Here is a 13140-nt window from a genome sequence, read left to right as displayed (position 1 = left end):
CTGAGAAAGAGACTGGGTCAATAATCCAAAGCAATGTCTGAGGGCATGATTAGAGCAACCCTCAAAGTTCAGCTCACAAGCCTGCTCAGTTTGGAGCATCTGAAATCCTTTCTCACACTGTACGTTGCTTCAGGAAGTGATAGCAAAAGGCCAAAGTGAGGACTGGGTGAGGCTGTGGCTGTTCAGCATGGCTGTGGCTGAAGGCTAAAAGCCTTGGCTGCCTGTCTGTGGCCAGACGTGCAGCTGACATCTGTGTCCAATTCAGCCCTCACTACTGGAGTAACCCCAACATCAGGCTCTCAGTCTGGGGCAAGGGAAGGTTCTCTTCAAAAAATTATATCCACAATAAAGTAGAGTGTTTGTGTGTATTTGTGTCTGTGAGTGGATGCAACCGCTGCAAATGTTAGGAAGATTAGATATAGAATAAATAAATTTTCCCCTTTTTAAAATTTCACACTTAATTTAAAGCTATAAATTTTGATTTAAAGTATTTTGTTCACTAAGTGAACCATAAACAATTTATACAATAATGCGTCCTGTGAAATGAAAACTGTTTCTGTGAGAAGACTGGCATGGCGCTTGTGTGATCTGTGTATATACAGAGTGGTTAAACAAATAAGCACATGTGCTTATCAAAATATTATGCAGAGGTATCTTCTGCAGAAGGCATTCCTTTTTTTTTCTTGTTCTGTGTAATGACTTAATGCCAAAATATTGTTAGACGCATCAAAAAACACCTGCAGGTACATATTCTGCAAGTCAAAAGTATGTTGAATAAATTGTACTGTATTTACAAAAAAGGAATGGTTTTACTCTGGCATAGTTCATGTTAAAAAGATGTTTTCTAAAATACTGCCTCACAAATGATGAAATGAGGATACATTTGAAAATTTTAGCTGAATAATTACATTTGTAACATAATGTTACAAAAGCCAGAAAAGTTACAGATAAGACAGGACATGCTTTTCTCTGCAGAACTTCCTGACTCTTTGATTTCTATCTCATCCTTAATGCTATCTAAATGTTGTTTTAGGCTGTGAATTGAATTTTCTTTTAATTTGAGCAGATTATATATTCATTTGTAGATGCTCTATCTTCATCAATCAATGCATTATGGCAAGCAACTTCATCTTCTCTTGAAAGATAACCTTGGATTATGTCATGGCTCAATTCTCTATTGCCCCTACAGAGATAATGAATTCACACATGTAGGAGGATCATTTACCAATGGGGGTGGGATGCTGTTTTGAGCATACCATTTCCATCTGCCACAGGATGATTCCATTTGCACAAATCGATCTCCTGGAGGAAGATTTGTTAGCTACGGCAAGCACACTGTAGGCACAGTGTAGCAGAGTGTGTCATCTGACAAGAGAGAAAGAGGGGTCACCTACAAAAAGGTTTGTCCTCAGAAAGTCATGGCTGCAGGAATGGTTTTGCAGCTCTTCACTCCAAGGCTGAAGAAAGGATCAAAGACAAGGTAAACAAGGCCTTCCTTCTCCTAGCGAAGAGTTGAGAGGACGAACATACTCACACGGTGGGGTGGTATGGTGCAAGCACAAGCATAGTCATAGAATCATGGAATCATTAAGGGTGGAAAAGACCTTCAAGATCATCTGGTCCAACCATTCTCCTACCACTAATGTCACCCACTAAATCATGTCCCTATGCACCATGTCCAACCTTTCCTTAAACACCCCCATGGATGGCGACTCCACCACCACCCTGGGCAACCCATTCCAATGCCTAACCACTCTTTCTGGGAAAAAAATCTCTCTTAATTTCCAACCTAAACCTCCCCTGGTGCAACTTGAGCCCATTCCCTCTAGTCCTATCACTAGTTATCTGTGAGAAGAGGCTGACCCCCAGCTCCACAAAGGCCTTCCTTTCAGGTAGTTGTAGAGAGCAATAAGGTCTCCTCTGAGCCTCCTCTTCTCCAAGCTAAACAACCCCAGTTTCCCCAGCCGATCCTCATAGGACTTGTGTTCCAGGCCCTTCACCAGCTTCGTAGCCCTTCTCTGGACATGTTCCAGGGTCTCAATGTCCTTCTTGTAGTGAAGAGCCCAAAACTGATCACAGTACTCAAGGTGCGGCCTCACCAGAGCAGAATACGAGGTCAAACCACTTCTGAAAAGGTTCAGCTGTGAAAAACTCTGTTAGATGCTGAAACAGGCACAGCTGTGAGATGCATTCTTTCAAATAGCCTTAGGATTCAGTTTAATGTCTCCCAGAAAAGAATTGAGCTAGTATTTAATTAATGTGACTAAAATTATATCTCGTCAGCTGTAAACAATATTAATCACACATATCACATTGAAAAAAGGATGTACTTCAAGCAACTTCACTTGTGTGGAAGGGAGCTTGGCAAGAGGGAGTGCAAATGGCTTCCTAAGAAAGGCATCCCCTGCTCTTCAGGGGCTCCCAGGGTGGACCAGGAACATATCAGTCCCCTGCAAGCCAGGCATCAATAATCAAGTTAAAGTAGATCTTACATATTACATCAGTTATCATATGCCAGCAAGAACAGTTATGAACAAGGTGAAATGAAAGACAGCAATACCTGAGTGTCTTATGTGCTACGAGTATTTGCATCCCCTGCCAAAATTTGCAAGAATTGTATTCCCTCCTCTTTCAGTTGTTGTCTCCCACCTTGGTCACGAGAGGCATAAGACAATGGTGAGTTTGCAAGAGTTGGACAGCATCTCTTCAAGCAGCCTAGGAGCTACTTAGTGGAGCCACCTGACTTCCTGATTGGCTGTGTATGTGTGTAGCACAAAGTTATGGGTTTAAGTACAGTTTCATAAGCTTCATTTGCTACAGAACTAGACCTCTGCAGACCTACAGTGTGCTCCTTAGGTGCAGCCTGCTGTTGCACTGGCAGTTGCTCTGGCTCCTCTGCTCACATGGATTGTCACAAGGTATACAGGATCAGAAGCAACCCTTGTCTTGGTGTCATACACATGTTCATGCTATATGTGTAGTACAAGGTGTTTCCATTTAATGCAAATTACTGATTATGGACAAATATTTCATTCTGTATATTTTTGTGTTCGTATTCAGAAATTCAGATTTTTTTTTCTTTTCCCCAAGGTCCACATTTACTGTCATAATTTGGTCTGTTTCATGTCACTGTTCAGTCCACATTGTGTAATGTGATCATATCAGCTGTCATAAAGGATAAGCTAATATGACAAAAAGTGTCCTGATGCAGCTTGACAAGATGAAATCTGGAAAAAATAAACTTGAATCCTGGTCAATACCCACTCGTCATAATGACTTCAGGTGTCCCTTCCTTAATTAATCACTAACCAATGATAGTTTCCTGATTAGTATTTGGCTGCCACAAACAGGGCACAGTATTGCTATTAAATATCTATGTGACATACTTCAGGATGGCATAAAGACATACAGAGATATTACACATATTCCATACAGTTCTTAACAGGTTATTCTGACTATTTTTTTCTGGTTCTTGCAAGTAGGTAAATGTATGAATTCACTGGAACATCTTTTTCTTTTTGAAGCAAATGAATCAATATGAATTCTTTGAAATTGCATTTTTTTTCAAGTTAATAAATATTGAAGATATAATTTTTGTAAAAGATCCATATTTTATGAAAGTTTAAATTTGCACCTGAGACTATTATAATTTCTATGACAAGAGAATAGATAACAAATTGAATGGATGGACTCTCATTAAACATAAAATTACTCAACAAGAACCTTTCTGAATCAATTAATCATAATGTAACGGGACTTTAATATTCTGGCATTCTCAAAATCAAAAATAAGTGTAATGTGATTATTATTGTTTAAAGCTGATGAAATACGTGACTTTCATCACAGTAATTAAATACTGGCTCTTTTTTTTTTTTTTTGGTACTGTTTAAATTTAATCTTAAGGTTGTCTAAAGAAGGTTGTCTCACAAGAATGCCCTTCCACCCTTTAGTCTCCTCTCTACGTGCTTTCTATGAGCATGCTCAAAATGAATCAGAAAATCAAATTTACATGACATAGCATGATAATGTAAGACGTACCTAATTTAGAGTAAGGTTTGGATCCAGGTCTTTTGTAGAGATATAACATCATTCCCTCAATTTATCATACTTTATATAGAACTATTATAAATATAATTTTTATTTGAAAAATTATATTATTTTGGCATCAATGTTTCAGGTTTGTCCCCCAGTTCTTTGATTCAATATTATTCACACATTCAAAGTTATTGACACCTGGATATGGCAGCTAACAGGACTGTAGATTATTCAAGGACAGGTGGGTAAATTCACAGTGAAACATTAGCTGTGGGATTTGAAGGGTCAGCTTTGACACCAACAGTATTTTTACTTGTGTCAATTTACCCAGCAAGGAATGTTAATTATCTGAACAGGTTGAAAGCTGGTTCTTGTTTATTGTCCCATTGAAACAAGTCTACAAAGCCCGTTTCAAGAGAATTTTCTTTGTATTGTTTCAGATTGCAATTATACTAAAATTTTGAAATGTAAAATGGAAAGAAGAAGAAAGGGTTAAAGAAAGAAAACAGTAAAGCTAGTGACTTGATTCAAATTATATTTAAAAACCAACAACGAACCAAACAAAAACACCAAACAAGCAAACAAAACAGTCCTGGTTCTGACCAGCCCAACTTACGTCACTTTCTGTAATAAATCTAATGCAGTGAACAGAACAACCCACCCACTCATGCCTGACACACATGTTGCTGAGGCAGCTTAAGGAAATGCCAAATGCAGATTGGAACTCTCTGACCAAAATGTGGTTCTAGTATACTACGCATTTAAAGCCTTCTAAGCTTGGAGAATTCAGGTTGTGAGTCAGTTTTAATGCAAGCCATGCCTAGTTACCCAAGAGTATCTCAATTTTCCAGACACAGTGTTCTGCTTCATTAAACATGTAAGGCTATCCTTTTTTGGATGTGTGATATTGTTTTAGAGAATTAAGTAAGGACACCGTACCAGTTACATTATTCAGAGTTTGTAGTTTGTATACTTCAGGGAACGTGACATAAATATTACTTATTTAAAACAATCAGAAAAGGCTATTTTTCTATTTTAGTATGACTCATACAATAATTCATTTTACATATTTAAATCAAATGAATGGTCTTTCTCTTGCTAACTTCTTTTGACCTCTTCTATTATGATGTAAGTTGTTTGTTTTTATTTGTTCCCAAAATCTAATATTCCATTTCCCTTGTACTGTTTGTGTGTATGAATAAGGCTAATATTTGCTGACCTTTAATACCACCTTAGTTTATCATAACAGGCGATGTCTTACATCACAGCCAATTGCATTGATTATATGCAATTTACAGAATATGCAGGACATCTAGACTGGATTAGGCTGGGTTATGACTGCATATATATGAACACTTATTTCTCCTTGACTCCAGCTGCTTTAACAGAAACCACACCAAGTCCTGATTAGCCAAATTACAGTCTTGGATTTAACAAGATATGTAAGGAGCTTTGTGCTCCTTACAATACTGCTCTTCAGAGAAATATCTTACTTCCTTTGGAAATGTCCAAAGCATTACGGAAACATAAAGACTAATGGCCTTTAAGCTTGAGAAGGTATGAAAGAAATGCTGATATGCACAGTAAGTTAAAATTAACCCAGGTACTTACAATGGTCTTCCATCAGCACAAAGTTCTTGATTTAGAAGACCTTGAGGTAGATGTTTAATTACTTGCTGAATCAGGTTGAGAATGCTTATACAAAAACCTTTGCTAATTTGGAGGAGCAAAAGTTCAGGACAAATATGTTGCAAGCTTTGAAATGTGTATGGAACTTGTGACAAAATGAATAGGGTAATTCCTGTATCAGTGGGAGGTACCAGTTTTTCATGCCTGTGTCCCAAAGGTTACCAGTGTACTTTTAAAAACATTCACACACTGCTCTTCCACCTTTAAGTCTTCCAAAGCAAGACTGTTTGTGGGAGGATAATGTAGGGAGTTTACCTGTGGAGCAGGCAGGTGTGGATTTACAAGGCATAGAGAGATTAGTTGCTATTCATCATCAACTTCCTGCAGCTCCCTCCAGATTGCAGGGTTTAGAGGGAAGGGGTAGCTAGGAGATTAAAAGGCCTTTCCACAGATCTGCATTGCTGTAGATCCCAACACCTACTGTGTGGATCCTTCCCCACCCTTCAGACAAGGCAGTCTCAGTCTTATGGGTGGTTGGCTCCAACCAGGTATCCTCCATGACCAGCCAAGTGCCAGAATGTCCATTCACCTCTCTGAAGGGAGCAGCTCAGCCTCTCCTGGGACACCAAACAGGTGCAGAGTCATGGAGAGGTTGGCTCCCATGGGAGCCAACATGGAGCTGGTAGCAATGCAGCAGGGGAGAGGGAAAGGTTCTCACCCCAGACAACCTGAGCTTTCCTCCTTGACCAAGAGTTGTTTTCCTGCATGGGCAACACCATCATGCTGATAGACCGTGACAGATTACCCAAGAACTTACTTTCATGGAATAGCAGATGTAAAGGCCTGTGGGGTTTTTGAGTTAATAGCTGTATACATCAGTGAGGCACCTCTCTGTGGGTAAGTGACTTAGTAAGTCAGAGAAAGGTGCTAACATGCTGCCAGGCAAAAAGTCCTGGTATACACACGTGCCCTGCTGTCTCCCGTCACCAGTGACGAGGTCACAGTGCTTCTCCACATCATTTTTGACAGGAAGAAAGAGCAAAAGAAGGCAGGGGAAAAAATCAGTGCAATTCTGGCCCCACTTAGTTCAATTGGAATTTAGTTGCAGAGTCCAAGGAGAGTTTCTTCCCTAGAGAACCTGGTTAGGTCATGCTCATTGCTCAGCTGATAATTCAGGATCCAGGGGAGTGTTATATTGATTAGCAGAAGATTTAATTTCACTCTGATTAAAAGAGAGCAGATGAAGAAGGGTGCTGAATAATTCTACATGCATGTATCAACTCTTAGGCAAACCTTTTTAATCTACTATGCTGTACAACACATGCACTAAATTTTGACTTGACACTTTTATCTGAAAGACTTTTTCCCATAAATCTCCCAGACTCTTGTTTTTTATAGTGACATTGTCCTAGTGCAGAAAGAAAACAGCCTTGCTGCTGCTGTTCATTAGAATCTATATTTATTTATCTGTACCATCCAAATGGCTTCATTTTTTTCTCTAAATTTTGTATGAGAAATCCTGTAAATATGCTTTTAGTAATGACCAACTTGATTTTCAGGACTGTAAGTCATAAATGATACTGATAAAAATTACTTTTCTGTCAGTTTTAAATAACTGTGCACATTTTAATACATTGAGTCATATAAAAATTTGATTAAGGGAGATATTATCTTCCTCTTGCTGGCAACATCACTCATAAATGAGAAGGCTAGCATTTTTTATTTTTATTTCTTTTGGTGAATAACTGTTGAAAAAATCAGTTCATGTCAAAAGTTCATTTTCCTGGTGTTGTCTGTAAGTTGAACTCCAACACACGACAGCATCAATGTGTGTTTATACATTTCCCAATCCCTAGTACAGCCACTGCCACAAGAAAATTGTTGAAATATCTCTGAGTTAAGATATATATGACAGCTTCCAAGGGTTATAAAGGTATGTACTATTTTAAGGAACACTTTAGTAGACATAGAGCTATTGTTTAAGATTGAAACAACCCACAACACACAAAAAGATACAGACAACTACAATTTATGGAAGCTAACAGCCAAATAATGGGCTGTTCTCATACAACATTAACATTGACATAAAGTCATGGACTTTAAATATTTCTATAGAAAAAAGATTGCAAAATATTTTGTTGGAAGTGGGTGCATACAAGAGTTCATATACATGAACATAATCAGAGCAATGGTATAAAAACATATTCTCTAATAAAAGAGAAGTATACATCAATGTGAAGAAAAAAAAATGCACAATAGAGTTTTGAAAGATTTCATCAAAGTCCCTTTGACTTCCAATGTCTATCATCACACTGGTCTCTAATCAAATCTGGGCCCAATTTAGCACCCCCATGTCTTCTGTATTGGGTACACGTAGATTTTCTACATGTCTTAATAAAACAATAAGAGTAGGACTTCCACCCTAGTCCACAAGAGCAACTGAAAAATTCCAGGAAGTTCTGAAAACCATTCCTAATTTCTTCCATTTGCAGTCATTTCTTTAATTTTCCTTTTCTATTATCAGAAGAAACATAAGACTAAAGAACACTTGCAAGTAATAAAAACACACCTAATTTATAACACCAGGAAAAGTAAAGTTCACAAGCTCCATGCATGAAATCTCACTCAGGCAGATGTTTGAGTTGTTTCATAGAGTGGCATTTTTTTTTTGGTTATTGTTTTGGTTGTTTTTTCATCTTTTTCTTCAACTTTTCCCTTTAACGGTGAGCTTTTTTCTTCATTGCCTTCTTATTGAACTCCTTTGTAGATGTGTTGCGTCAGAATAGCTTGGCCATATTCATGATACCATGTCTTCTGTAGAGTTATGCTTGGAAGGAGAATAAAACTCATCTCTTGACTTCAGCCAGGCAGAAAAACACACCTCTCAGACCCTTTTGTGTATTTATAAACCAGTATGTTTCCATAAGGGATGTTATTACTACATTTCTCTCACACTGTTTTCCAGGTGGGACAAGAATGTGAACAAAGTTCTTTAGACAAGTTTCTTCTCAGTTAAACAAGGGGAATATGCAGGTTGCATTCTAAAACATTTTTCAGTCACCCTCATTGTGCATCCCATGGTCACGAGCAAACCAAATACATCTGGGGCTTGAGGGAGACTTTCAGCCCAACAGATTGAGGTCCTTCTCTAGCAGAGATTCCCAACTATTTGCAGGTTCAGTAAATCTCTTCATTAGGATCCTCCTCCCTGTTTACTTCTCCCAGGCATGCAAAGCACATTTGCAAAGACAATGCTGCTGGTTGGAGCACTTATTCCTGTGGGTGAAGTGGCTGACACAGTTGTGCAAGGCTCTGGGCCATGCCAGAAACAGCAGGGACCAAGGTCACCCACCATTGAGCTGGAGCAAGACTGGAGGGCAGGCAGCTCTGCCAAACCAGGGGGCTGCAGCCCACAGCAAGCTCTCATTTATATGCTATGTTCAGTCATTTTCTTCTCCCCCACCCACCCCCACCCCGTCTCTTTTTTAATTTAGCACAGAGGGTGAAATTTTGGCTCAAAGTCAAAAGGATTTTTACCATTGATTTCAATGTGGCAAGAATTTCATCCAAATCCTTCATGCCTCACTGAGGACAATAACACAAAGAACACTATTTTAGAACACAGAGAGGCACCATATTTGCAAGCTGCTTTGTTTATTGTGTTTGGGGGTTTCAGAATGTAGTCGCCCACCCACTTCTTTGTTAAATGTTAGTTTGGCTTTTGAAAGTTTTACAAGCTACAGTATAACAATAATTAAAATTTTGTATGCAATTTCCAAAGTTGGTTTTCATTTCTCAGGGAGTATTAATTCTGGTTTAATTTGTTTTTCATCTCCATCGTGCAACAAAACACAATTTGTTTTTAAAAGGATGATCAAACTGATACTGAAATGCATACATGTGTTGGCAGGCATTTCACAAGGAGGAATGCAGCCCATGAACTTGGACTTCAAACAACAAATGTGCAGAGCACACATGAACTTGAAGTTACCCTTTTATTTGTGACATCCATAAACATTTATGATGCTTTGTTTTTATCCCAATAAGTCTATGTTGTTACTTTGGGTCTTTTAATAGTGTCTATTTATATTGTGAAATCATGACAACTGTGTTGTCTTCCCATAAAGCCACAGGTCAAGGGTCTGCTACAGCAAATACTAACACATGTGAATAACTTCCCTCATATGAATAATCCAACTGATTTTAACAGGGTGGTGTTTTTAGGGTCAGGCTCCGAATATTTTGACATACTTCCTGAAATGTTTTCTAGATAGGAGCTGTTGACTTTCATACGGTGATAAAATGCTATGAACACCAAAACCCCCTTCCAAAAGAGGAATATTTTTGGGGTATCAAGTTATAACAATTACAGTTTTACTTGTTAGCTTTCTTTTCCTGGATACAGGAGTGTTGGAGGAGCACTTACCCAGAAGAGATCAAGTAGAATTACTGTTAATGATATGTATAAATCAGTGTATGTAATATATTCCCCCTGCCTGTATGTAACAACATTTGGAGATCTCTGTATTTATTTGCCTTCATCTTATGGCAAAGAATGATGGAATTAATTACTATTACAACTGGGATGCACTGCATTTTATAATTTATATTGTGTATAGATCGTTAGTATACTGAAATTGAAAAACGTACATAAGAGGACACTCCTTTAATCATAAGAACTATAAAAAATCATGCTGCCTATGATAAATATTATTCTATTTTTAAGGCTATGCCTGGCTGTGGTGCCTCAGTAGTGCAAGTGTTGTGAAATTAAATAAAAGACAGACAGTCAATTCTGAATATATATATATATATTCAGAATATATATAAGCTTGTATTATATATAATATATATGTATATAAACTATTATATATATATATAAACAAGTATATATAAACTTGAAGGTGTGCAGAATAAGAATCTTGCCTTAAAAAGGGAATTTCTTAGTTGTCTGTTGGGATATTACAGTGATCCTTGGAAAGGTTTTTGTGAATACACTAATCCGGTTTTTCCTGTTTACACAGATTCCAGCTGTGTTAGAATGAAGTTCTTGCAGAAGCTTGTCTTAGAAAAGCATGTCAGGAACAAATTGTTTTTTGTTTTTACTTTTTATTGGAATATATCCTAGTCTTTGCCATATTGCCTTCTGAACCTTATTGTCAAAACATAGATTTTATGCCTGTGACTTAACAGCTACTGCTAAACGAGAGAGAATTTTTACATATGTTTATTCTTCCTATAAAGGTGGAAAAGTTTTGGAAGAGCTGGAGTGCAGATGAAAATCTACGAATGTCAGTATCTCTTTAATTTGTAAACTTATATTAGTTATTTTCTTTATTTTACCTTGCTAAAATATCCTGCTTGAAACACTTCCTTAAATAACAATGCCCCAAAACTTGCAAAGAACCTGCAGATAGGTGGCAAAAACCTGTCTGATAGCAAAAGGAGCATATTTTACATTAAAGGAGAGTCATGTGCATGGTCTGACCAGTGATACACAATGTCATTTAAGACATTCCATCATTCCCTGCTTGAGCACTCTTCTCTAATCTGATGAGGTACCCTGGGAAGAAACAATGATAGCCAAGGCATTAAAATGTAATCAAGATATGCAAATTCATATCTAAATGTGATTTGCTTGGAAAGAGAAATTAATCTAGGCATGGTCAAATAAACAGTGTGTAATATGGATAATTAATCACCAAATTAGCAGCTGTAGTCCCATGAGAAGATTATGCAAATGAAAAAGTCCCCCATCTACAGTCACTTAATACCAAACTCTAAACAAAACACAGCCCCTGGGAGCACCATAAAACAAGCCACTCAAACTGAGTGGGTAGTTCTCCAAGTTTCACAGACACATTTCATAAGTGCTTTATTCTTTCCCAATTTACAGGAACTTGTTTTCCCACAGACACATCAGCTTCACCGAACAACCTGTAACCTTGAAATGTCACTGATGTTTTACAGAGGACTAAACTTCCATTCATACAGTCTAAATTAGCAGTTTAGAGAGACAGGGGATAGAGTGTAAGTCCTCGGCCCCAGAACCCAGAATAAAGAAATGGATACTTCAGAGTTTTATAGAGGTAGGAGCTCCAGACATATGTTAGGTGTCTTCTGTGCATTTAGAAATTATCTCCAACAGTTTCATTTACTGCTTTACACTTGCACTTCCATAACAGACCAGGCGAGTCTCTTTCTTGTTTCTGAAAATAGTATTTTTCCCATATTTCCAATCACAAAGCTTACTGAAGCATGTTAATGTTTCAGGTTAATCCACTGGCTAATCCAGATCAGTGTATTTCACTAGGATGCCTCACGTGGAGTAGACTTGGGTATAGTACTACCTGGCCCATGACACCAGATAGTCTTCCCTGAGGCTGTGCATTGCACTAAAACCACAGCCCCACCTGGAATACATAAAATATCAACTAGTTGGGAAACCTGACCCCTAGGTGAAGAGACCATTTGATGCAGAGCTTCCTTGAGACACCATAGTAACTCAGATACATTCAGCTTAACACTGGCTTGATCCACGCTGAAATACGCTGAATTTTCTGAATACAATTTTAGACTTTTTAAATGAAAAAAAAAATAATATACTGATTCTTGTCTTCATTTACAGTCAAAGCAATTATTCAAATATCAAAATTGTCAAGGGAGTCTGAATTTGCATCTCTCAATGAACTCCATATCCTCAGTTCCACGGGAACAGTCTGTTTTGGGAAGGACACTTGTACAATGCAGGCAAGAAACTCCACAGTGCATCCTCAGCCAAGAAAAGAAGAGCTTCTCACTTGGGTTCTCTGGGTACTTGCTGATATAAGCATTTATAGGTGGAAGATACCTTCGAAAGCACAACTTTGTGGCAAACTAGCTTACAGTAGAACTGTCCTAAACTGTCTCTGGAAGTGAATACAAGCTGAGTTCATAAAAGAAGAGGAATTTGCTATTTTTCTGAAATGTTTGTGTTCATTGTCTGATGCTCTAGACCACAAGTTGTTTTCTAGTTCATCTGTATCTATTCAGAATAAATTACATAAATTTCATTTAAAGTTTTAACTCCTTCTTGTGAAGCTATTTGTACATGTTTCTACATGCTGTGTCAAGCAAAGTCTTTTAGAAAAGGATGAATGTGCATTTCTTGTCCTTAAACCCAGGCTGTGTCTTTAGATGCCAACCAAGATGCAAGAACAGACCACAAAGTAATCAGTCAGTTTCATGCCATGGGTTCATCAGGCTTGGGATGGACTGTCCTTGAGGGTTAAAGTAGAGACATCCGATGATTGTGGACTTGTGGACTATTAACAAAGATATTTCTTAAGAAGCCATGAACAACTGTGAATCAGACTGGAATAATATGGTAAGGTTTAGAAGCCCTATTCATGACCAGCTGTGCTGAAGTTGCAAAAGCTATTTGCTCAGTAAAGTTAGCATTCTTAGTGGGTAATGGCAAATGTATTTACCCTGAAA

At 37.9% G+C, this 13140-nt stretch overlaps 1 long non-coding RNA gene across 1 annotated transcript; it reads left to right on the top strand.

Annotated features, from left to right (window-relative positions):
- The first annotated feature begins 1110 nt into the window (after positions 1 to 1110).
- On the top strand, positions 1111 to 12716 carry LOC121072072. Its single transcript, XR_005820989.1, has 2 exons — positions 1111 to 1480; positions 12293 to 12716. It is a non-coding gene; the product is annotated as an uncharacterized LOC121072072 (long non-coding RNA).
- Positions 12717 to 13140: the final 424 nt, after the last annotated feature.

This window comes from Cygnus olor, chromosome 1 (genome assembly GCF_009769625.2).
Source record: "Cygnus olor isolate bCygOlo1 chromosome 1, bCygOlo1.pri.v2, whole genome shotgun sequence".
NCBI classification, from domain to species: Eukaryota; Metazoa; Chordata; class Aves; order Anseriformes; family Anatidae; genus Cygnus; species Cygnus olor.
This window is presented reverse-complemented; position numbering and strand designations above follow the sequence as displayed.